The 22,951-nt window shown below is 36.7% G+C and overlaps 1 protein-coding gene across 2 annotated transcripts in view; it reads left to right on the top strand.

The window, feature by feature from the left end:
• The window catches only part of DACH2 (dachshund family transcription factor 2), a 283,111-nt gene that overhangs the window by 190,085 nt on the left and 70,075 nt on the right, over window positions 1-22,951 (top strand). The window lies entirely within an intron of this gene.

Raw genomic sequence — 22,951 nt, 5'->3', positions numbered from 1 at the left:
TCAGAGGAATATTTAAGGAACCATCAGGAGGGAAAAAACTCATTGGTTTAATGGAATGCTGTCAAGGAAAATCAGCATCACAAACGACACAGGGGCAGAATTGATACTTTTGCACTGACATGTTAAAAGAAAATCCCATGCATTATTTAGAAAACCCAGAAATCTGTCAGCTGTATGATTGCCGAGTTAGCAGAAGCAGGAGGATGCTGCTCAAGTTGAAAAGAAACGCGTAGGCACAGATCCATATTGTAACCTTTCATGTTCTCCACCCACCATGAATACCCAGCTATTACACGGTCAGCATTTTTTAGTTTTTCTCTTTTAAAATTTTCAAGTGCTTGAAAAGTCAAAAGAGGTAGGACTTTTATTCAAACAAGCAGGATGCCGAGGCTGTTATTTTATTGTAAGAGTAAAACTGACAAGACCAGAGAACAGATTTTTTTAATCCTTGAGTGCTGTGCAGACTTCATGAAGTCATTTTTCCTGTTGCTAAAGCAAGTGTTTTTGTTACATGAGTAGGGAGTTATTGTTTCAATGATGATAATTTTCCTTAAAGAATACAAACCATTCATGCAATTTTAAAAATATAGGCAGTCAAAACTACAATTAATATTTTTAGAATCAATTAAAAAGCTACTGAAGCATACATTTCATTTTCTTTAATTGTCCTTTCTGCAGTAGGAATATATAGCCTTGAAGTAAGAGACAATTTAATAGGCTTTGTTTTCTGTGCCACCTCATCTAAAAACTCAGCTTGTTTGACTCTAGCACATATATTAAAACATTTTATCCTAAAAACTGAGACATCTGGGGTATTTCTTTAGACACGCACATATGTTGGTCATGGTGAGTGTGAAGATACATTTGCTTTTCACGGTGGAAGTTGTGGCTTCTTCACTGAGTGGTAAAGGCAGTGAGCTCCTAGTCCACAGCCCTGAAACATGAATGGATTGATCACTGAGGTAGGTAGGATAGGTAGGAAAGGGTGAAACTTTTGATCTGCCTGTGTTCCTCAAGCATGCAGATGACATTGTACTTGTGAGTATGGCCCATGGTATAGCACCTATTACATAGCTGATGGGATCAGGCTGGGAGGTAGGAAGTGATGGTCATTGTCATGCAGAGATAGAGCTTAAAAGATCTCCTGGAGATCAGAAAGAAGTTAGAGCACTTCACAGTTCCTGTTTGGCCTCTCAGTCTGAGATGTATTTCTCTGGGGGGAGACTGGATGCTGCAATAGCACTGAGTCATATTACAGTGCCTGCAAAAGCACCCAAGCTTCTGAAGCCCCTGAGCAAGATAATGGTTTCTTTGAGGGCTGACTCACAGCACAGAGGGGAGGGAGCAGCGTGCTGAAGTCTGATTAGTCTCTTCTACGTAATAAAGCATGTATGGCCCCATAGGTGACTAGCTATGAGGACAAGCTCTGCATAGGAGTGTTATCTGAAGGCCATAGTACTTGAAGAAGATTTGTATAGTGATGAAACTCAGTGGCTTTCAGGATGCATGTCCACCATAGGTGTGGAGTTGTGCTTTCTTGGAAGTTTCTTGAACCCACTTGCAAGAAACTATAAGCTTTTTTTACTCAGTGAAAATAGAGTGAAGGGATGGAAACATTCACATAACACTGAAGCTTTAAAAAGCTTTACCTGTTGGTGCTTGTCAGAAAATTCTGTGGTTGCTAAAAGATACAGAGCAAGAAATTCCCTGCAGATAATGTAAGTGAAGCCTTCCTGGAGCCTTTTTAAGATATAGCTCCTCAGATATTAGATAAGCCATTTGGTTCATTTGTACTTTGTCTGTATTGTGCTTTATTCTCTTTTGTTTCCTCCTAATGGTCATGGCTTTCATGGGCCCCCTCAGTTATGCTGAGAACCTAGTCTCCATGTGTGAAGCTTTGAAACAAAATGCACATATATCTGTTTCTTTGGCAGATAGGGGCAGGGGTTTGGAGAGTGAATTGTCAGTGGTCTCTTTCTGTTGTGTTACCCCACCACTGGGCAGGATTTAATGCCAAGAATTTTAGCATGTTTTGGTGAACCATGGTTGCAGTAGAGTACGAAAGTAAATTTGTTTATCTGCAACCTATTTTAAGGTCACATTTTAGATTCGTAAGCAGTTAGCTACTGAATGTGTGTGAGTATTTTAGCTGTCTTTTTAAGAAGTATTCTACATCTAAATATGTGTGTAAATACTTTATAGTTAACGTACATGATTCATACCTAAATGTATGTATGTTGTTTCATCATCTAATATTTACATATTTGGTTTGACTGACACCCAACTCCGAGAAATATGAAGTATCTCTGGCTTTAGTTTTAAAACTAATAAAGGGAATCTTGAGAGCACTACTGGAAATAGAATACTCTGTGCTTTTCTCCGTAAATGTGAGGCAACTTTTTATTTGAGAGGAATTTCTGTTTCAGAATTTGATGCTTGCCTAACATGATGGAATCAATTGATGTTTTAATAACATCATAAGATGATGTAAACTTTGAGAGATTAATCAAATGTAGGTATTATCTTGTATAGACTTCTTTCTAGAAAACTTCTTATTCAGTGTTTAAGCTCCAGTTTGTATAAATGCTTTTGAGTGGGTAATTCTCAAGGGTAAATTTTAAATACTTTTTTGACAATTAGATGCTTCTAAACATTTATGAATTGAGAATATATATGTACTTGTAAGTGTATATTTCAACAGTTAAACATGTCACACAATCTGCTTCCTCAGCATACTTTGGCTGTTGCCTTATTTGATGTTTCTTTTTTCCAGAGCATAAAGTAGTTTTGGGTTTTTTTTTCTTTTCATAAAGACTTCATAAAGAATTTTGTGCAATGATTCTCAACTTTAGCTGGAACAAGTTAAATATAGAAAATCAAGATTCATACCAATTAAAAAAACCACTTCCTAATGCCAAATAATATACCTCTGGGTGCACATGGTGTAATCACAACCTCTCTAGATTCTTGCCATATCTCCTATCAGAACAAAGTGCAGCAAAAGATAAACTAATGACAAAATGCAAATGGTATGGCTAAACTGCACAGAATCGAGAGCTTTCACGTCTGTCACCTTTCAGATCCTTTACAGATTTATAGTCTTAGAGTGCAGAGGTCTAAATCTTCAAAGCTTGAAAAACAGAGGTGCAGCATGAACTAATCTTCATTTTTCCCCCTATCTTCTTACAGCAGCACTAATGGAAATGTATTTTGTTTAATGACTCTGAAATCCTGTTTGTAATTAGATGTGGGAATTGGTCTTACTTTGTAACAGATGATACTGGAATAATAATATGAGAGATGCTACGCTGAGACCACTATCCTCCTAAATCTATATCATTTTTCATTTTATTGACAGGAAATGTGTTCCTGGAACAAAGAGATTGATTTTGAAGAGAGAAAAATAATGTCTAGTAAAAACTCAAATGAAAACACTTTAACATTACTTAAGTGTATCACAAGAGTACATTAACCTTTTAACTTTATTTTTAATTTTAGTAAACAGTCTTATAATTGTCACTTTGTCACTGATACGATGTTTGAATTAATGTACCAAAAGGTAGGGAGCTGTAATTAATGACAGGGTGCATACAATTAAAATGCATATAATATTTCAGAAGGATTATTCAAAATAACTAATTTTATCTGTTAAAACACTTTTACAGTCGCAAATGAAGTAATTATGAGTGGGCACAGAACATGTGAGTGCAGGCTGAGCTCACCCAGTCCCTTCAGAGTATTAGTCCTCTTCACTAGGTCTTGATGTCATAAATCATTTGGGCCACTGTAGAGCCATGGATAAGTTTTTTCCTTGGCTGTAACTTTCACATTAGTAGCAGCAGGTATTAATGGTCAATATCAACCTGCTGGAGGAAAGCAGGTTGCTCAGAAGTGTCTCTCACTGGCTGTTCTCTGCAAGGCACAGGAACTGCTATTGTGCTGTAGGGAGTGATACCAGAAATGTGCCCATTTTGGGACTTAGAATCTGAGAATGGTTTGGATTGGAATGGACTTTAAATATAATCTAGTTAGAATCCCCCTGCCTTGAGCAGGGACACCTTCCACTTTCAGTATACATTTTTATTAAAACTGATACAGATGCACTGTGCTTTAAAAGGAAAAATCATCCTACCCAGGACATTGTAGAAGGCTCGGCAGCTGGTGAGGGACGTGGTGTGAAGAGTACTGTCCTGCTGGTTGGGAAGCAGAGCTGAGCTCTGCAGGCAGGCACAGGGAGAGAAGGCATCTCCAATATCTCCACCTTTCTGGTCTTGATACTTAGTGGGAAAAGGAAGGGAAAAGTGTGATCCAGATCTGCCTCTCTGAAATATATTTTGTATTTCTTGTTAAACCATTCTTGTATGCAAGCAAAAGCAGTTTTGGGAGCAGGAACCATCAAGTGGTGATCAGATGAACTCTGATTAGGGATGCCCAAAATGCTAAGAAGTACGCTTAGTGATTTGCAGATTTTCCACAGTTCTACCACAGAACAAGAACAGTGAAGTACCATATGTCCTGTCCTCTGTTGTTTCTTTCTTTTTTTAGGTCCTTATATGTACTCAGTTTCAACAAAATCTCATCTGCCTGTCATTTTGCACAAAGCAGCATATTTGTTTAAGTGCTGTGGTGTATTAGCATGCTTTGCCAGTGTGGTTTAATTTCCTATTTCAGTGTGTAAGGATGTAAGGCAGCCAGTACGTAAAGAATTGCAGTATATTAGGAAAAGCAAGTATTGATGATAGTTGCTTTTGTTGCTATTAGTGAGTCAACTTCAGTCTCACATTAATGATATTTTTAACAATAAAATGTACTTTAATATTTTAATTGCATTATAAAACCTGAAACATTCCTGTTAAGGCATATGTAAGTTTAAGATGAAAAATGCCACATTACCTTTGATGCAGGACACATGCTGAGAGTCCCCCAAAGGATGTCATTGCTAGTGATACAGCTGCCAACAGCAGGAGTCTCATGAATTCCAATTTTAATCAGATTTTAAAAAAATCCCCTAGCATACAGTTAATTTACATTAGAGGTAGGACATGTTTGTGGTGTGATCCTTTGGAATATTTTTTGCACTCAAAAGAGTAGCATTAATCCAAAAACTCCATTTTAATAATGTGGGCTTTTAGTTAAGGATTCAGTACTAGATTTTTGCAGGGTGCCCTGAACTGACATTTTTGCAGCTGAGATTCGATAGCAGTTTTACTTGGCAACAGTTGGCACTGTTTAAATGTCTAGCTGATTTGTGAATTTGATGAGACAGAAGTCACAGTGGTCTCAAGTAATCTGCCTTTACTTGCACCCACAAAGTAAGAGGCATCCCTTAGTTCTGAAGTAGGGACTACATGGATAAACGGGACATGCACAGATCAGAACCTTGCTACTTTTTTAAAGTACTGTGGCTATCTTGAATAGTTACATTCAAGTTTTGTTTTCCTTTAATAAAGTTTTGATCCGTAAGAGAATTAGGATTATGCATTTATTTCTGTGATTTAAAAAGTAAGCATCTGACAGTTTTGCATAATAGGTTATGCTTTCTGCTCCATATTCTGTTTTTAAAAAGCTGGAATCCAAAGCTGTGAGTGACATTTTGGTAGAATTTTAGCAAGTACAGTCATTACCAAATTAAAAATAGATACAGGTGGGTAGTCTGTGTTTTTAGCTCCTTATAAAAAAACCCAACCCCTAACTGTATACAAGAGCAGCAGTTTATCAGATCATTCTAGTTACAATTAAGAAAGACTAGCAGTGTTGTCTCGGACCATGAGTAAATGTACTTTTATCACCAGAGCGTGTTAGAAGTCTCTAATTTCCATGTCTGTGACATCTTTTTCTCAAACGAAATTCTTACTCTTAATTCCTTAGAAGCTTAATTTAAATTAATAAGATCACTGAAGAATATTAAAACCTGGTCCATTTAGTCATGGAGAAGAAAATCTTGTTGGCACCATATAATTGAAGCTACTAATTTGTCCATAATCTAAAGGGAAAATGCATGGATTTTTAGTACATGTCTCAGATGTCATCTTAATGTGTTTATTATCTTGGAAATGTAACCAATATTATGGTACCAGCTAACTAGGATGTATTTCAAGATGGCCAGTTTGTGAATTAGTTTCTCCAGATGCAAGTTTTGTCTTGGCAGGCACAGAAAGCATGCATCTCATGGTTTTAGAATAGCAGCATCTTCTCAAACCATGATGTTTTCTTGAAGAGTAGATAAGGCTTTTCAGCTACAAGAATGGTTCAGGTAGAAGAGACCATAATGTAGGATTCACAAGCCTGCGTTGTGGATAAACACTCTAGGCTGTACCCTCCGATTCATTGTGTTGCAGTGTACACATCTAGGTCAGGGAGCAGATGTGGTTTAGCAGTGGCAGGGTGAGTTCTGCCTCTGGATCCCATCTCTGTATCACGGTTTGCAGTTTTTAGGATCATAGGAAAACAGCACTTTCAAACTTGTTTTCTTATCCACAATCTCAGTGAAGCACAAACTCTGCCAGTGTCATGCCTGACTCATAGCTGTTCAGCTTGATTTTAGAAATTTTATAGGCTTACTAATTATGGCTGGTTTTCCTGATGTTTCACCTAAATCTTCCTTGTTAGAGTCTTTCCTTTTACTTCTTGTGTTGTACACTGGCTATGGAGAACAATTTATTCTCTTGCATTGCTGAACATGACTTTTATCTAGTGAAGACTATTAGTGAGTCTCCTAGCCGGCTTCCCTTCCCTGCATTAAACCAAACCTGCTCTTTTGAATGTACTTCATACTGCTGATTTTCTAGGTCCCTGGTCAGTTCTCATTGCCCTCCTCTGGCCTTCCTCCAGGTGATTCATATCCTGGCGATTCCCAACCCAACACAAGGCTTCCGTTCAAGGCCATGCCAGTGCTCAGTTTAGCAATGTAGAACACCACAGGGAGAAAGAATTTATCCCAATCGTACATACAGCTACCCTGTATAACCGTGTGAAGCTCTTAATGCTCCGGGCATTTCCTGGAAGCAGGGTACTGCAGACTTGTAGCCTGCAGTCTACTGTAGATGTTAGATATTTTATTTTATATTATTTTTATCTAATATCATTTTATTTTGGTTTCATTTTTTGCAGAAGAGCAATACAGGCAATCAAACCCCATTCTGAATTTATAGGATGGCTGATCCAGCCTTTCATCTGTCCTAACCAAATTTGTACATTGTATCTCTCTTAAATATTCACAAAGGTTTAGATAAATGCTGATAAAGATCCAGAATTTTGGGTGGATTGGTTGATTCTGCTATATATGCTTATGATACAGACTCTTAATGTGCTGGCCTCTGCTCATGAATGTGAAGCATTTCATTCAGTTGCATTTGGTCATTTTATAGTTCACTCTATCTTTACAGGTTGACTGGAGGTACATTCTGAAAGTAAATTATAATTGATAGCTGAAACTGAAAGTCAACATTTCCTGTTTAGATCATGTAAATTTTTTAGCTGTGCAGAGCCATCTGCAATTAATGCTTTGTTGTATATCTTCTGTATTTACAGTATATTTGACAATAAAACCTTTTTTGACATTTAATCAGGAGCAGAGTTGTTCCACTCTCATTATATATTCCTGAACTTTATCACCAAGATAAGACACAAATTTTGAGCTTGCCTTTAAGATCAGACATGTGTTGGTATTTAAATATGCATTGATATTTAAATAAATATTTAAATGTATTAATATTCAAAACCTAGAAAATTGGGGTGTTTTTTTGTCTGTTCTACATTTGTACAATATAAAAATGAGAATAGATTCTTTTTTTTTTAAGATGCTTTGTAAGGATGGAGATGCGTGACTTTAGCTCTAGTGAAACTTCCAGCATACCTGTATAAGAACTGTATATTCAATTGGGGCATGAGGGGATGCTTTTCCCCATTTTCCTGTAAGGCATCTAATATTAGTTAAATTATGATTTACTTTCTCATATTTCAGATGGAAATTGGAAAGGTAGTAGGAAGAAGTGTCTTTTCAAGTTCCTATGGTTCCTATGGTTCTTTTTTCCTAATTGACTTTTCTCTAGGAATTTGATGTGATGGGGGATTTTGGCATTTCATCCTTGAGAAATATTACCCCTCACTTACAGGACCTCTTGTGTTTTTGTTGATTTTGACAAAGTAGGTATTTATGCAAGTTTAATCCAACTTTATTCCCTTTCTCTGTGAAAGCCTAGATCCAGGGAGAAGAGTCCTACTGAAAACACTAGAATAGCTATCATGAGTAAGATTTTAAATTTCATTTTTATAAATACCCAGTGTGTCTGGGTATATACTGTATATTAAATAACATTTTGCTGTTAGTGAGAGATTGAACTTTAATAGAAAAATTTTATCTAAACAAAAGGGCATTTGTGTGAAGCTTGTAGGTATCTTATTTTTAGGAGGATAATCTCTAATGAGCCTCTCTGAATTTAAACACAGCAATTCTGTCTGTAGAAGAAATATTTGCATTGGTCTATTGCTAGTGACTGATACTGATTTTCTATCTGACTAACTAACAGCATTTCTTTCTTTGAAACTGCCTTGAATAATTACAGCCCAAACCCTGCCCCTGTGCTACATAAAAGGAAGATCCAAGTCATCAGATAGTAGTGAATCTTCTGTTTTGATTAAAAAAAGTATTTTATTTATTAGATGCAGTTATGGCACTGAAATAAATGGTTGGTGCAGTTCTACAACATCTCACCTTCAAAATTTAATCATCTACAAATGCCATTTATTTTTCATAAGTTCTATCCCTTTTAATATGATTCATTAAATATCCTTTTTTTTTTTCCCCTGCTGTTTGTTATCTTGTTTGGATGTAGACTCTAAGCATTTATTTCTCCTCAGTCTTTATGTGTGGTGTGATGATGGCAAAGCATTAAAAATCATATTCACCTTATTTAAATAACTTCAAACTTGAAAGTTTGATATTGCAAATCTGTTCTGCTGTAACCTACTTATACATCTGTCCCGGAATTTTCATTGGGGCTGATTTTTTTATTTTTCAAGAAAATTTGTATTTTCAATATCCTCCCATTATCAACACATGATTCAGAAAATTCTCCGGTAGATAGGAGCTATTCCAGCATGCAGCAGAAGGTTTTGCAATGAGTGGAAAGCCATTCATTCCCAGTCCTATCAGGAGAAGGGCACTGATGGAAAAAGATACCTCAGCAGAAAGTGTGTGTTACTTTGTAGCTGTAGCTGTCGAGCAGCTCAGAGCCAGAGTGGTTTGGGAATAAGGCAATTTCTCTTCACCCACTGTTGAGCATATCTTTTGCACAGTCATCAAGAGCCGAGGCTTTGTAGTTTTATGTGGCTTTTTCTGGTCCAGTGTGTGAGCTGGCGAAGAGAGAGATTATGAGGATCAAGATGAATGATTTTTTTAAGGGTTATTAATAGTCAGTATTTCCTCTCCTATGCGTGTTTGTAGTTAAATGTGGTCTGAATTCAGTGCTTGAGTTTGAAATTTGAACTTCATGTCAGTGACATGGTCTAGCTAGATAGTTGCCTCAGAGCTTTTCCATTTTTAGTTATCTTTTTCTCAATTGTATACATGTAGTAGCTTTTAATTCAATTAAGACTAGCAGTATTCACATTAGCCTGCCTGTCAAGATCCATGCAGTATACTATAAAAAAGTCATTAGTTTGGTAATATGAATTTAACAAGTTTTAGCCCATTAACCTTGACATCAGCAGTGCTGGAGAGAGGAACCCTTTGATAGCGTTCTTAGAGTATACCAGGGAGCTCTGAAAATCTGGTGAAATCTGTGGCTATTATTCTAGAGCATGAGTTAGTGTATTAGCTCCTTTATGGAAATACCTCATAGTAAGCCACAAATTACATCTTTTCAAGTCAACTTTATAGATTGGGGTAGCATTTATTCAGAATTCTTTTTTTTCCATTAGGAACTTTCTGTGATTTTTAAGAAGGTCCTTTAAGAGCATTGCCATTTCTTTCCCGTGTTTCATTGTTCAGATAACAGACCATTCCAGCACCACTTTTAAAAAGCTTACCTGAAGCGCAGCAGATGAATGTTCATGATAACTTTTCAGTAAGCTAAGAAAGATGCTAATTGCAGAAATACTTCTTCAGTTACTTCTTTTTGCTTTCCCAGTTCACTTCTGAGAATTCACGATTACCTTTGTAATAATGTTGGTTTAGCTTTAGAAATCTTATATAATACTGCTGTAGGTGCCAGTATAAAATAGGAAAAAGAGCAAGATTTGCAAGTAAAGTACAGATAAAGAAAAAATCCTCTAGCAGTCAGAAGACTTTTTTATTGTATACTTTCATACTTGGGTTTGATATGTCTGGATTTCAGCATTGAGAAGATGTAGAGCTGAACTCATGTTCAGCCTTGTAATACAGCTGTAATCACAGAGGCATTTGAAAAACAGTGAGAAGGGATTTTATAAAAACACTCTGTATTTTCTTAGCGGTGGCTTCGCTTAATCGCTTGCAGTCATTGTGCCACATTTTATGATTTGGGGATGGGAGTTTGATGTGAAGAGAATCAGCACCCACCTCTGAGGAGCGACTGTATGAAATGGAAGGGATAAGAAGAGAGACTTACCCAAGTGCTTTAATGTGGAAGTGGGAAAACAAAGCAAAATGAACATGGAATACAGAATATTTCATTTTCAGCTCTTTGTCTTATTCATGCTAGTGTAAAAATTTTCGTATGTGCGTTTCTGTTTTATCACCTGCCTTTCCTTTGTTTCCTGGCTTGCTCAGGCAGAAACTGCCTCTTGCTACCTTTTAGGTTATGGAAGTATTCTTGATACTGCCATCCTTTCTGTGTCCAGTAACCTGCTGAAGCTAGGGAACAGTTTTGATCCTTTTCCTCCTTTTGCTGGTATGTAGGTGGGTCACTGTCCAGATTTCAGTCTCCCCATTGTATTGCAGCTTCTGCTCTTTCTGCAACTCCCCCCTGACCTTTTTCCTTCTGCCTGGCTGGAGCGCGTAGCCCTCAGCCAACAGTTGCTCTTCATACAGCACCTAGTGCCATTGCTGTAAGTGAAGGGTAAGAGGCATGCTGAGGTATAAAGAGACTGGGCAAGTTTTACAGTGGTTTTCTCAAATGCAAAATAAAAGGCAAGTGCTGGATTGGGCATTGGTGGCTGCTCCAATGCTGACACACATCAGGAGCACCCACAGAGATATGTGTTTTGGCATTGTTTGAGAGCACTCAACTCTGATTCCAGGAGATAGAGGCTACCAACATGAGTGTTGGTAAGTGTGTACAGCTGCAGTGCAGGTGTGAGGAAGCAGGGCAGAGCTGCAGGGAGCTGTTGCCATCCCTCCAGCCAGGACATGGGCATTTGTTCCCCAGTGGAAAGCCAAAGCTCTGCTCAATGTGACTGACTCAGTGTGTGCACTGTACACAGTCAATCACAAGATTAAAGATTAACTTGAAACACTTTGATAAAGTGTCAAGCCAGAAGATAGGCAGCAAATAATTTTGCTCATTTACAGTGTTGATGAGAAGAAGGTTCCGGTACAAGATCAGAGGTGTGATGTATGCAATGTGAATATTGAAGACTAATTAAAAAAAATCACTATTCTGAACTATTGTTAAAAACTTTTGTTGCATAAAGGAGCAATTAAACCTTAGACCAGTTTTCAGTGTCAGTAAGACTTAAGTACAAACTATTCTTTTTTCTTTCGGCATTTTTGCCTCATAAAAAGTGAACCTTTTTTTGTCTTTTGTAGAAATCTAATCCAGGATGAAAAAGTACATTAGATAAAGCTAAACAGAAGGTCTGGTTGACCTCTAGGTAGCAGGGAAGAGTATGGTGTTGAGGTTGAGAAAGGGTTTCTTTGTTTTTTTTTACATGCAAAAAAATCAGGAGGATACACTGTACTTTGCAGAAGTTCTGTGAGTTTGAAACAGGATAATTGTGGATTTGGCCTTGAGAATACACCAAAGAACTGTACTCTTCAAAGTAACTATTCTGAAAATTAATATCACAAAATAAACCTATGAAATATTGTTCTTCTAAGACATTAACATTTTTCTGGCCAAATTTACCAAAATTCCCTTCTATGCACAGGAGCTAGACTTTGTAAAGAGCATTTTTCAAGTGATCCATAAAATAGTTTCTTAAAATAGCTGAAGACATTATGGATGCAGAAAACGTGCTATTTATGAAATCTTCCATCTAAGACCTAATTCAGATGGAATCACCTATATATGAAAGCAGGAAATTCTCATGTGGTGGGTAGTTAGGCAAATGTGTCTGGAAGCCAAAGCTGCCTCCTCAAATACTAGTTTTATTTCCAAAAGGGATGTTACCTTTTTTGACATTTATTGAAAGCTATGTCAGGATATTATGTGAAACAGACATTTCTTGTGACAAATGTATTTTTTTGTATGTTTATGTTAAGCTATGTATGTGCACGTATTTATATGTATGAACGTATTTCAATGTATTTGAAAGAACTACAAGTCAGGCTGCAGATATGTGCCTTCTGATTTGGAGGTTTGTAGTCTGACCAGGTTCATTTTGGATTTAAATATGTTTTGAGGTATTCAGGCTTGATTTCTTGGCCTTACCTGAGTAATATGGCTTAGAAATAAGGGTTATATGTGGGTAGCTGTCTTCCTATTATATTTATGACTGAACATACACCACTTCTAAGCTTTTGTAGAGCAAAATGTGTATTGTAGACATTCCATTTAAGGTTTTTTGACCGGTATTTTTTCAAAGCTAACACAATTAAAAATGGAGGTCCAGCTGCAAAATGTAGGGCTAAACATGAAAGGACCAATATGGCAGGGGAGTGGTGTTCTGGGGTGGTTGTTAGACCAGTTACATGGATAGAGGGTATTTACAGAGTAAAACACCAAATACAGGTATCAGAGACATCCAGACTTGTGGAACAATCAAGGCCGAGCAATCTAGGCTGTCTGTAGGTGTTACAAAGTGCATTGCTGTTTAAAAATCTCAACAGTGAGTATGGCTGTTTCTCTCTCTTTTTTAAGTGAAAGCTGCTTAGAATCTCAGAAATTAAAATCATATCTTTAAGCTTCCCAAACTAAAGAGCTTTGGGAAGAGTGTATTTGTCATTATGTTTAATTTGCACATACCTCACCAAAGAAAAGGCCAGGGGAGCTAGGCCGAGAACACAGCTGTACAGGCAGCTCAACTAATTGCCTCTCCATCCTCAACCTCATTTATCTTCATTTCTTCCCAATTATACCAAATTATCAATAGTCTCTGTTGCATCAGAGTCTTAATCCCCTTTATTCAGGCAGCATTAGATAGTGGCAGATGAATTCTTGGAGGGAGTCAGGGTAAACAGCCATGAAATGCCACCTCTGGCAGATGGCATTGCTCACAAGAAATGTGACAAAACATTTGGAATTTGTTACTAGGCATTGGTATGAGAAGGCAAGCTGTCAATATTTTTTTAAATGATAATCAAGGTGGTGCATACTTATACCACAAGCAGAAATGAATCCTGGCCAAAACCTCAAGCTTAGTTAAGTTTGGCTTGGCACTGTGCTATTGTATTTTGTTGCTGAAGCTTCTTATTTTTATTTCTTCAGAAACATTTTCACTTCATTTGGTATTAATACAACATTTTAATAATGTCTGTTCTGATTATAGTTGTTAGTTATGGGTTTGTGTGCCTCAGAAAGAACTATGAAGACATAGAATATCCTATACACACAACAAATTTAGGCTGTGTTTTCTTGAATAGTTTGTTAGGCACTATTAGTCTTTTCTAGAGGTTAGGTCCTGCTCCTTAGAGAAGCTAATGAAGAGAAGCCACTGAAACTCATTGAGAATTGCACTAGAGATTAAATGAGAGCAACCTAATGACTAGGTTTGCTGAATGAGAAAAATATTCTGAAAATCAAAGATAGATTGAACCTGTAAGATGTCCAAGTGCTGTGGTAGGTATGTATTCTGCTATTACTATAAGCAAAAATGAAAGCGATTTTTAAAGGAAGTACAAAGTTGGCTGCTAGTATAGTCCAGGATTTTTTTTGTGTGTGTTATTTTTAGGCTGCAAGTAAGTGAAAACACAGTAGGTTTCACTGCTGACCTTTTATGTGAATTAGGTTTACTCTCGGGCTCTCCTGGTTTTGGCAGCATTCTACATTTTTTGGAAGTCAGTAATAACTTAGTACAAGGAATCAAATGCCAGATATAAAAAATGGTGCATCTTTGGGATTAGTGTATACACTGCCAATGTTCCCTGTACTGACACAGCTTGTTGAAACTGTGCAAGTGTCAGCACTTACTGATTGTTCATGGAACCTAGAGCTGTAAAATCTCATTGGAGAGCTCCTACAGTCATTCAGTTTGAATAGAAGAGGATATTGGGTATCCCTTTTGCAGCCTCTCATTCTTTATTAAAATCTCCACTGTCACAAAGTTCTGTGTAGGGGCTTCAAGTTGGCAGAGGTTTGGAATATTGTCCAGATGTATATGTAGGAGGTGCCACAAATATTCTTTCAAGCCATATTTTGCATGTTTGAGTTCTTCCAGTGTTAGGAGTTTTTGAAAATATTATAGATAAATAATTGATTTATGTCACTACAGATTAACTCAGGAGATTACAATCTGTAACATGAGCTGCTCATAATTATTAAAAGAAACAGTAAATGATAAATTGTTGAAATTTGAATCATCTGATTTTGAACCATGGTGTTAGCTATCTGCCGTGGATGGCAAGATGTTCTCCAAGTCTCTCAAAATCAAGCTAAACTATCTGTCTAGTTACAGTCAAAATACACAGTACATGCATCTCAGTGGTTTCAGTAAGTTGTTAAACCTGGGAAAATAGTAAAAAACCACAGAAACCAGAAAACACTTGGTCTGTGGGGAGTGAAGGGTCAATGATTATCGTAATTGGAATCTGAATCCTAGTTCCTTGCTTGCTGGCTGCAGTTGTTGTGTTTAGGAGAATGTATGTTTTATCCTTTCTGGCAGGCAGCCCTACAAACTCCGTTCAAGATCTGAAAGTTAAGCCGTTTTATTTCTGGCTTGTGCATCATGAACAGTAACAAAAACATGACAAACCAAAACCTTGACCTTACTTCTCTCTGTGAAACACACGTTTCTGACGGCAGACTTTGCTTTTGCACTAGAAGAGAGTTAATTTTTTTTGTTGATGGTCCTTAACAAGGATACCATGTTCTGGCACAGTATTCTTATCTTTGTATAAGAAAATAAATAGGAGAGTCGCAAACCAATTACTTTTTAGTTAACATTTTTATGTTAACAATAACCCTTTAGAGTGCAGGAGCATCCTGGGTTGAGCAGTAGCAGTCATTTTTCTCCTTCTTAGTAGATGGTGCAGTGCTGTATTTCTGAAGCAGATCAGTTGTGCAAGAATGAATCGTAAACCTTTCAAAATAGTTTTGAACCTTTTGTTTTCAAAATACCATTGAACAATTAATGGTTGTCCTCTCTTTTGAGTTCACCACCATCATGTCTATTGAAATAATGATCTATGCAGATTTTTGTAGGCACTCTTTTGTCTAAAGCACAGTCTGTATGCTGTCAGGAGTACTGGCTCCCTGGCCCAGCTTTCCAGCGAGAACAGAGAGGTATATAGTCTGCTAACTACCTCAGACTTGCTGAGATTCCTACAAAGGCACCTGAGTATCAGAGAATAGAGGTCATTTATTATCTCTCAGGAAAGGGGTTGCATATGCTTCTGACATTGACATAGCTTCAAAAGAAAGTTCAGGTTTTAACTTTAAATCAACTTCAAAAAATAATGCTATATATTGTATAGAAGAAACTGAATAGGGGTTTATTACTTATTATTTCATCCACTATAAGTACTAGAAGACATCAAAAGAAGGCAGCAAATGTCAAGTTAAGCCCCCAAACCTCTCCAAATAATACAAGGTAGTTTTTCATACAGTGCGTAGGCAAGCTGTGGGACTTCTTGCTGCAGGATGTTGTAGATGCTGAAAACAAACATTAATTTAATAAGGAAAAAAATCTATTAAAGGTTATTAAATTCAAGGAAGATACCTTTGCTTTGGGAAGTTCCTAACACGTAAATTGTTGGAGAGTATTCTGGGAAATTGTCACTGTAGGTTTTCTCTGTATTTAAACTCCTCAGTAAATATTGCTTTTGCCCCGTGTTGGAAACAAGGCATTAGGCTGGATGGGCTGGAGCTGTTTGTATGCAGTCATTCTGAGCACCATTATTCCTTTAGTCATATTGTCCCTCTGGCCTGAAATATGACTAATTTCCATTTTGGAAGTCATCAGTATCTAACTATTGATACAAACATTACAAGTTTTCCCTCTTCATTATCACATGGCTAATGATCAGGTAACAAAGAAGCAAAGCATTGTTTATTAATTGGCAGGGCTTTTTTCCAGGATGTCAGTTTCCTTCTAAGTCAAGCAACTAGTTTTGATTTAATATTTATGCATGACTAAATCAGCAAAAGAAAAGAGAATAGGTACACGTAGCTAACTTTGAGTGGAGCTTTTGAATATTAGTGCATTTTAATGAAAATTTATTATAATAGTTTGTATCTAGAAAGACAACATTTTGTCTTGCTAAATGTAACTTTAATGGTGTGCTTTGGTGGTGTAAGTTGCTTGGTACTCTGAGTTTAAATGGAGATCTTGGCGCTTTGAGCAGTTTGTATTTTTATAAAAGTAGTCTCTTACATCATACTGCGTTTTCTCTTTTTCCTGTGTCTCTTTACCCATTTTGCAACACTTTCACATTTTTTAATATTGGTTACATGAGGAAAAGGTCATTCATATTTTAGCAGTTGTCTACAGAAGACTGTTACGCCCAAAAGTTGTTGCTGCAGCCAGTAGTTTCTCTACACTGGCCTTAGGAAGTAGGAGAAAACACTCTGTTGTATGTTAGTAGCCATCAGGCTTTTCATGTATGTAATTTGAAGGGATGCATAACCCTGTCTGTTGTTCGAAGGGGAGAGAGAGCAGATTTTATACTGCCCATTGCAGGACATTCCTGCTTTCCAAGGTAACTGGCAGTAAGGAGTTACCTTACTTGTTCCGGTATTGTGCTTTAGCACTATAATGACCAGTCATAATGTAGGGACTTAAGTACACATTGTATTTACCACTACCTTATTTATTTTTCTCTTTTAATTTTAAAGGAAGCAATTGATGATTTGGGAGGGATGGTTAGGTTCCTAAATAAACATGTCTGTGCTTTTATCTTCTAAAAAATTATCTTCCTGGAATTATTTGTTCGTAATTAAATTGGCATCAAATATTCTAACATATTCCCACTTATCGTCAGTATCCTGTTTGCTGTGAAATAAACTTTGATTTTGCTGTCATTAAGACTTTTCAAAGAGTTTAGAAATTATATTCAGATTTCAGATGCCTTCTTATTGTATAATTATCAACAGATTACTTCACCTAAGTTCTGACAGACATATTTTTTAAGTATGACTGACTGATGGACAGATTGGGAATTGCTGAATTAATGGGCACATTTCAAAGCTTTGGCAGGGCTAAGCAGTAATTACATCTGCTGAACCACTTGATAAGTTTTTGGAAGTAGCCCAGTAAAGCCATCACTGGATTTCTTGAGTTTTAATATCTTACCCTGCACACTTCCATGGCTTTTGTGAAGGACATAATCCAGAAGTTGCTAGAGCTGAATACACACAGCTAAACAAATCAATGCATTAAAGCTTTAAATGCATTGCAAATGCTCCATTTAGATTTTCAGGTAGGTGTCATGCTCTTGGGGCTGATTAAAAATCTCATTCCTAATTTAAAGTATAAAGTTTATTTGGGAGCACAAAAATTGTCCACACTTGCATGGTCTCCATAAATAACATTATGTACTGCCAATATGAGGGACAGAATTTGGTCATAATCCTGACCAGGAGCGTTTTTATGTTTTTGTGACAGGAAAGTGAGTTTAGCAGGCATATAACCTGGGTGGCATCTTCGTATCCTTACTGCAGTGAGATTCTCCGTTTATCAAATATGACAAATTGTTTTCTACCTGTTCTTCTTCTCCTGGGACATTCATATGCTGATACCATGAATAGAATTGATGGAACATTGTAGGCTGAAGTGTTTTCAGAAGAGGATATTCTGTGCAGGCCAAAAAAGTGACCATTTTTCCCAGTATTGAGGTGAGATAAGGATATTGGTAAAAACAAATAGTCTGGGAGACCTGAAAATAGTGGGGCTGGGAATGCTGGCAAATAGGCCTGTGTTGTTTCAGGAGTACTGGGGTTCTAGATAAGCAAAAAAAATACAAAGGCCTTGTGTGTGCTGGACACTTATAAAAGAAGTTAGGGGTGATAAATACTTTGATATTCTCTGTGCTGAAATAGCAGTGCACTGAATTCTTTTTCCTTTGCAGTTGATGTTACTTTTAATATGCCCAACAGGTTGAAAAATAAGTTAAAAAATAATTGTAGACTAAAATTGGGCAGTGGAGATGGTATTGCTTTTCACAATTTGAGTTCAATTCCTCAGAAATGTATCACAACAAAAAGATAGAATGACAGAGATTGAAGCAGTGTGGTGGTTCAATTCAAAGGTACCTCTGACAGAGTGGTTTTCATTTAGCCAGACCAGACAGTTTTAAGGCTGATAAAATGAATTTGAAACCAAATGAAAAGAAACTGTCACCAAATTGGACTTTGATTACTTTCTGGAGATCTTTCAATACTTAAAAACAAGACACTAATTTAATCATTACAAACGTCTTCACCAAAACCAGTTGGTTTGATTTTCCTTTGAAGAAAAGAAATGCAGAGAGAGGTTTATTGCTAGAAAACATGGAGCTTTAAGAGTTTTCTTATAAAATTACTAAAATGGGTGAGTAGCAGCAGTTTAGGAAAAATGAAACTGATCTTATCTCTTGCATTTCCTTCAACTAAACAAAATGAAGCTTAAACAGAGGCGCTTTGCTTACAGACATGTACAGGACTGTAAATAACCTTGCAGAGGCTTTGTGACTACAGTGGATTTCATCAATGTCATGCATGTGTATTGCTTAGGCTGATTTTACCTATTTGTCTGTGTTACCTGCGATTTAACTCCCTGTGCATCTGAACTCATCCGAATTCACTGTTGATAGGGATGTGGGAAGAGAGACATACAGAGTTTGACTGCTGGGCTGTAAAATGACATTAAGGGAATGCTTACCTCTCACCACATTTTAATTTAGAAGTGAACGGGCTGGGAGTTTGTTGCATTAGTTTTGCTTTTCCTTGGTTAAACAGAAGTGTAATTCATGCACCGATAACTGTAAGTGCTCTCAAATAACCAGTTAAGATGGGTAAATAACCAGACTTTAATAGTTTAATATAGTCCTCCTTTTATCAAATCCATATAGAGTCCATCTTTATCTGTGCCCCACAACACAGCCACTGTGTTTCATGTAGGTGACTGTGTATGGTGCAGTCAGACAGGCCTTTTTTTTCCATCCACATTGTGCATTTAGCTGCAAATCTGAGATCAGAAGTGTGTACCACACATCTGCTGTGTGGCCTGAACCAGGTGGTTGAAGCAGGACAGACTTTGTTTCAGTTGCTTCAGCTGGGCAGCCAGTGCTTTCTGCAGCCCCTTAGGATACCTGGAGACCTAATATCTCTGCCTTTTTCTTCTCACTTCAGCATGGCTACATTAAGGAAACCACAGTCAATGTGCTTGCTTCTGACACAATCATCAGGAGCTCTGGAAGATGGAGTTTCTTGTCTCTCTTGCCCTTTTCTAATGCTGAGTACAATCTGGTTTGGGACAAGATCGACTAGAATGCAAACAAGATAAGGAAAAATTACCTTTTTGTCCTTTAGTTTTATCTGTTGGAGAGAAGGTCATACGGGTAGTGGGTAATAGTGTTAAACATAAAGCTTTCTGTAAAGTGTATGAATGATGTATTGGCATTTTGACAAATCAACAGACTTCTGAGTGCTCTAATAATATTCCTATGGCACTTATGAATCAAGTTACTAATATTTTAAAATGGGATATTCTTTCTCATTTAAACAAAAAGTTACGTTTCCCCTCATCTAAAGGAGGTAAGTCTGATTGCTGTTGTCTCATTCTCCTTGATGTTGTATGTTTGCTTTCTTGTTGCATGTATTTTTTTCCCTTTTGTTTCATATATACCTAAAATCAATCCCTTAAAGTCCATGTCTCTCTTTACAGTACCATGGATCATTGTTTAATTTTAGATTCCTTTACGCCTATGTTAAAAAGAATGAGATCTTTCACTAGCTTAGTATGGACAAAGAATTTTGTTTTTTTCCCTAATACAAGTTTCTTCAAACCAAAACTTTTTAATATTGTGTGAGAAGAAAATTCAGCTCCCATACCTCTGTATCTCTGTGGTGTGTGGTGTGACTCACATTATAAAGTTTCATTTTAGTTTCAGCTGTAAGCTCATTCTACCAAAGCCAGCATTTAGAATCAAAACATGACATCTTTACCTCACACCTACTTGGACAAAAAATGACAATGAACAGAAATCTCCTGAAAAAATTGTGGCTAGACCTAAATTTAAAGAATTAAGAAAGATTTGCTTTTTATAGGTATATTTGCTTCTAACTGTTACAGTAACAAAGAGTTTGAATATATACATTGATATGTATGTGTGTCAAATAGGTATTTGCTGATAAAAAATGCTGACAGCTGTGTTACTAAATAAGAAAATGTGTATGATCAAAAATAAATACTTTCTTTAAAAGTTGTGTAGAAGTAAAAGGACTGGGTATATTACCACAGGCTTGCATTTTACATATTTGGTTTATAATGTGAATCTAGTTCTGGCTTATTACTTAATACTTTTCAGCTGTGCAAAGCAGCTGTAGGTAGGATAAATCGGCCGTGATTGTGATATAGAGCACAGGAGCAGGACCCATGAGATCTGACTGCTCTTCCAGTTTCACCATTAGTCTACCAGGTAGCATGGAGGAAGTTGCTTCATAATTCTGCATCTCAGCTTCCCACTTGGAAATGATCATACTGTCCTTATAAACCACTTCACAATTGAACAGTTCTAGGTAAGAAGAAGTTCTAATTATTATTTTCTTTTTAAGAGGCTTGATACTGCATAGCATATGCAGTCCAGATTAAATGGTGAAGCTGTTATCTTTATGGTATACTGCAGACTACAGGATACATTTCATTTAACATGCTCCTTTATTATACATCATATGCTCAGCAGTGTTTTTTTTACTTTCTCTAAGGAGAAGTGATAGGGAACATAAGAATACAGGAATGGTCTGCAGAGATAAGTGTATTGCAATTTATTCTTGTGTTGCTGGCACTGAATACTGGAGCAGATTTACAAGTGAAATTTGCAGGAAAAAAAGTTATTACTGTCCCCATCTGTAAGGAAAACTGGTCCACTGATTTGGACTCTACAACATAATTTAAATTCAGTTTCCTATCCCATTGGAAGTTTCCTGTATTCCCTTAAGCCAGTCACTTTTTTCACAGAGCAGTTCTCCAACTGTAAAATAGGAGTAACTGCGCTTTTGTATGGAATGTGCATTGGTCGTAAATCTGGGCACAGAAAGCTGGTAGGCACTCTGATACTGCAGCTTCAGGGCTATGGAAGTATGGTGGGTAGGTGCACAAGGCTTTGGAAAGTGAAGAGAAACTTCCAGAAATAAGTAAATGAGCTGAGAGCTTAGACCACCTGTGCCTGGGGTTGGATGTTGGAGAAAAACAACTGGGGTGAGGAAGACCTTTAGATTTAGAGATTTGTGCCTAATTTTTGTGGCATCTGCCTTGGTACATGAAGTTACATGTATGAATTTCATTTCTAAGCAAACGAAGTCATGTTAAGGTGCATGTAATTTGTTTTTGAGAATAAAATGTAAATGTTAAATTGACTGAAGAAGCACATGGGGAAAAACAAAGCTCATTTGGTAAAACCAAACTGTAAGCATTTCCTCTGAAAATCTTTTCAAAATTACACATATAACTTGAAAAATACCAAATAATACCACCTGTGTTTCACAAGAGTCAAAATGAACAACTTCTGTACTAAGTAGCAATCAAATGTTATTTGAATGAGCTGATATACAGTATATTAAATAACAAAGATGCTGACACAGCCTTAACTGTAGTACTTCTAATTACTGCACTATGCTATGTTATATTATATCACATGGCATAATTTAGTGTATCTTTCTTTGTCAATATATTACTCATCATTTTACAAATTGCAAATCTTTTATAGGAAGGTAATTCGTACTTGGACATAGTGCTAAAATGATAGAGTGTTTTCATTTTTTCTCAATCATTGATCTTTCAAACTTTTGCATTTAGCAGTATTAATCATGTTTATTAGCTAAGTGTTGTCGTAAAGAATGGAATTTTTCTGTTACTTTCGTATTCAATTAAAATGTTTTTTGTTTGCTGCCTCTGCCTCTATCTGCTGCATCACAATAATCTATTTAATTATTCTAATTGAAATTCTTGTTCATAAACTCAAAACAAAGTCAATACTGCAGTGAGGCATTTTCATAACAATCTATAATCTAGTTGAAAATGTGGGTGTATCTGGGAAGGAAGTGTATGGAAAATATCTTTTAACTATAGCAATGCTTAATCTTACTTTTTAGGTGGCTTGTTTTTTGGACCAGATGTATCTTAGAATTCACTAACATTTTCTACTTAACTGCTGTTTAAAAGGAACTTGTTATTCAAGTGTATAAGTGTAATACTGAAGAAAACTATGATCTGTCAAATTGCCGCAGAAGTCCAGACAAATATTCTAGACCAAACATGAGTGCCTAGTTTGCTATGCTGATTTTGTTGTAGGCAGTAATTACTATGCATAATAGATATCTGGACTCTTTAAATTTAAATTCCTGAATATTGATTATTTCCAAGCCTAACCTAGTGCCTGGCTTGTTTAACCTAGCAAAGTGAAGTGTTTCACATAGGACATCCCCAGGATCAAACCCAGCAGCGGAGGGAAAGCTTT

The sequence above is a fragment of the Melopsittacus undulatus genome, chromosome 6 (genome assembly GCF_012275295.1).
Source record: "Melopsittacus undulatus isolate bMelUnd1 chromosome 6, bMelUnd1.mat.Z, whole genome shotgun sequence".
NCBI lineage: Eukaryota > Metazoa > Chordata > Aves > Psittaciformes > Psittaculidae > Melopsittacus > Melopsittacus undulatus.
This window is presented reverse-complemented; position numbering and strand designations above follow the sequence as displayed.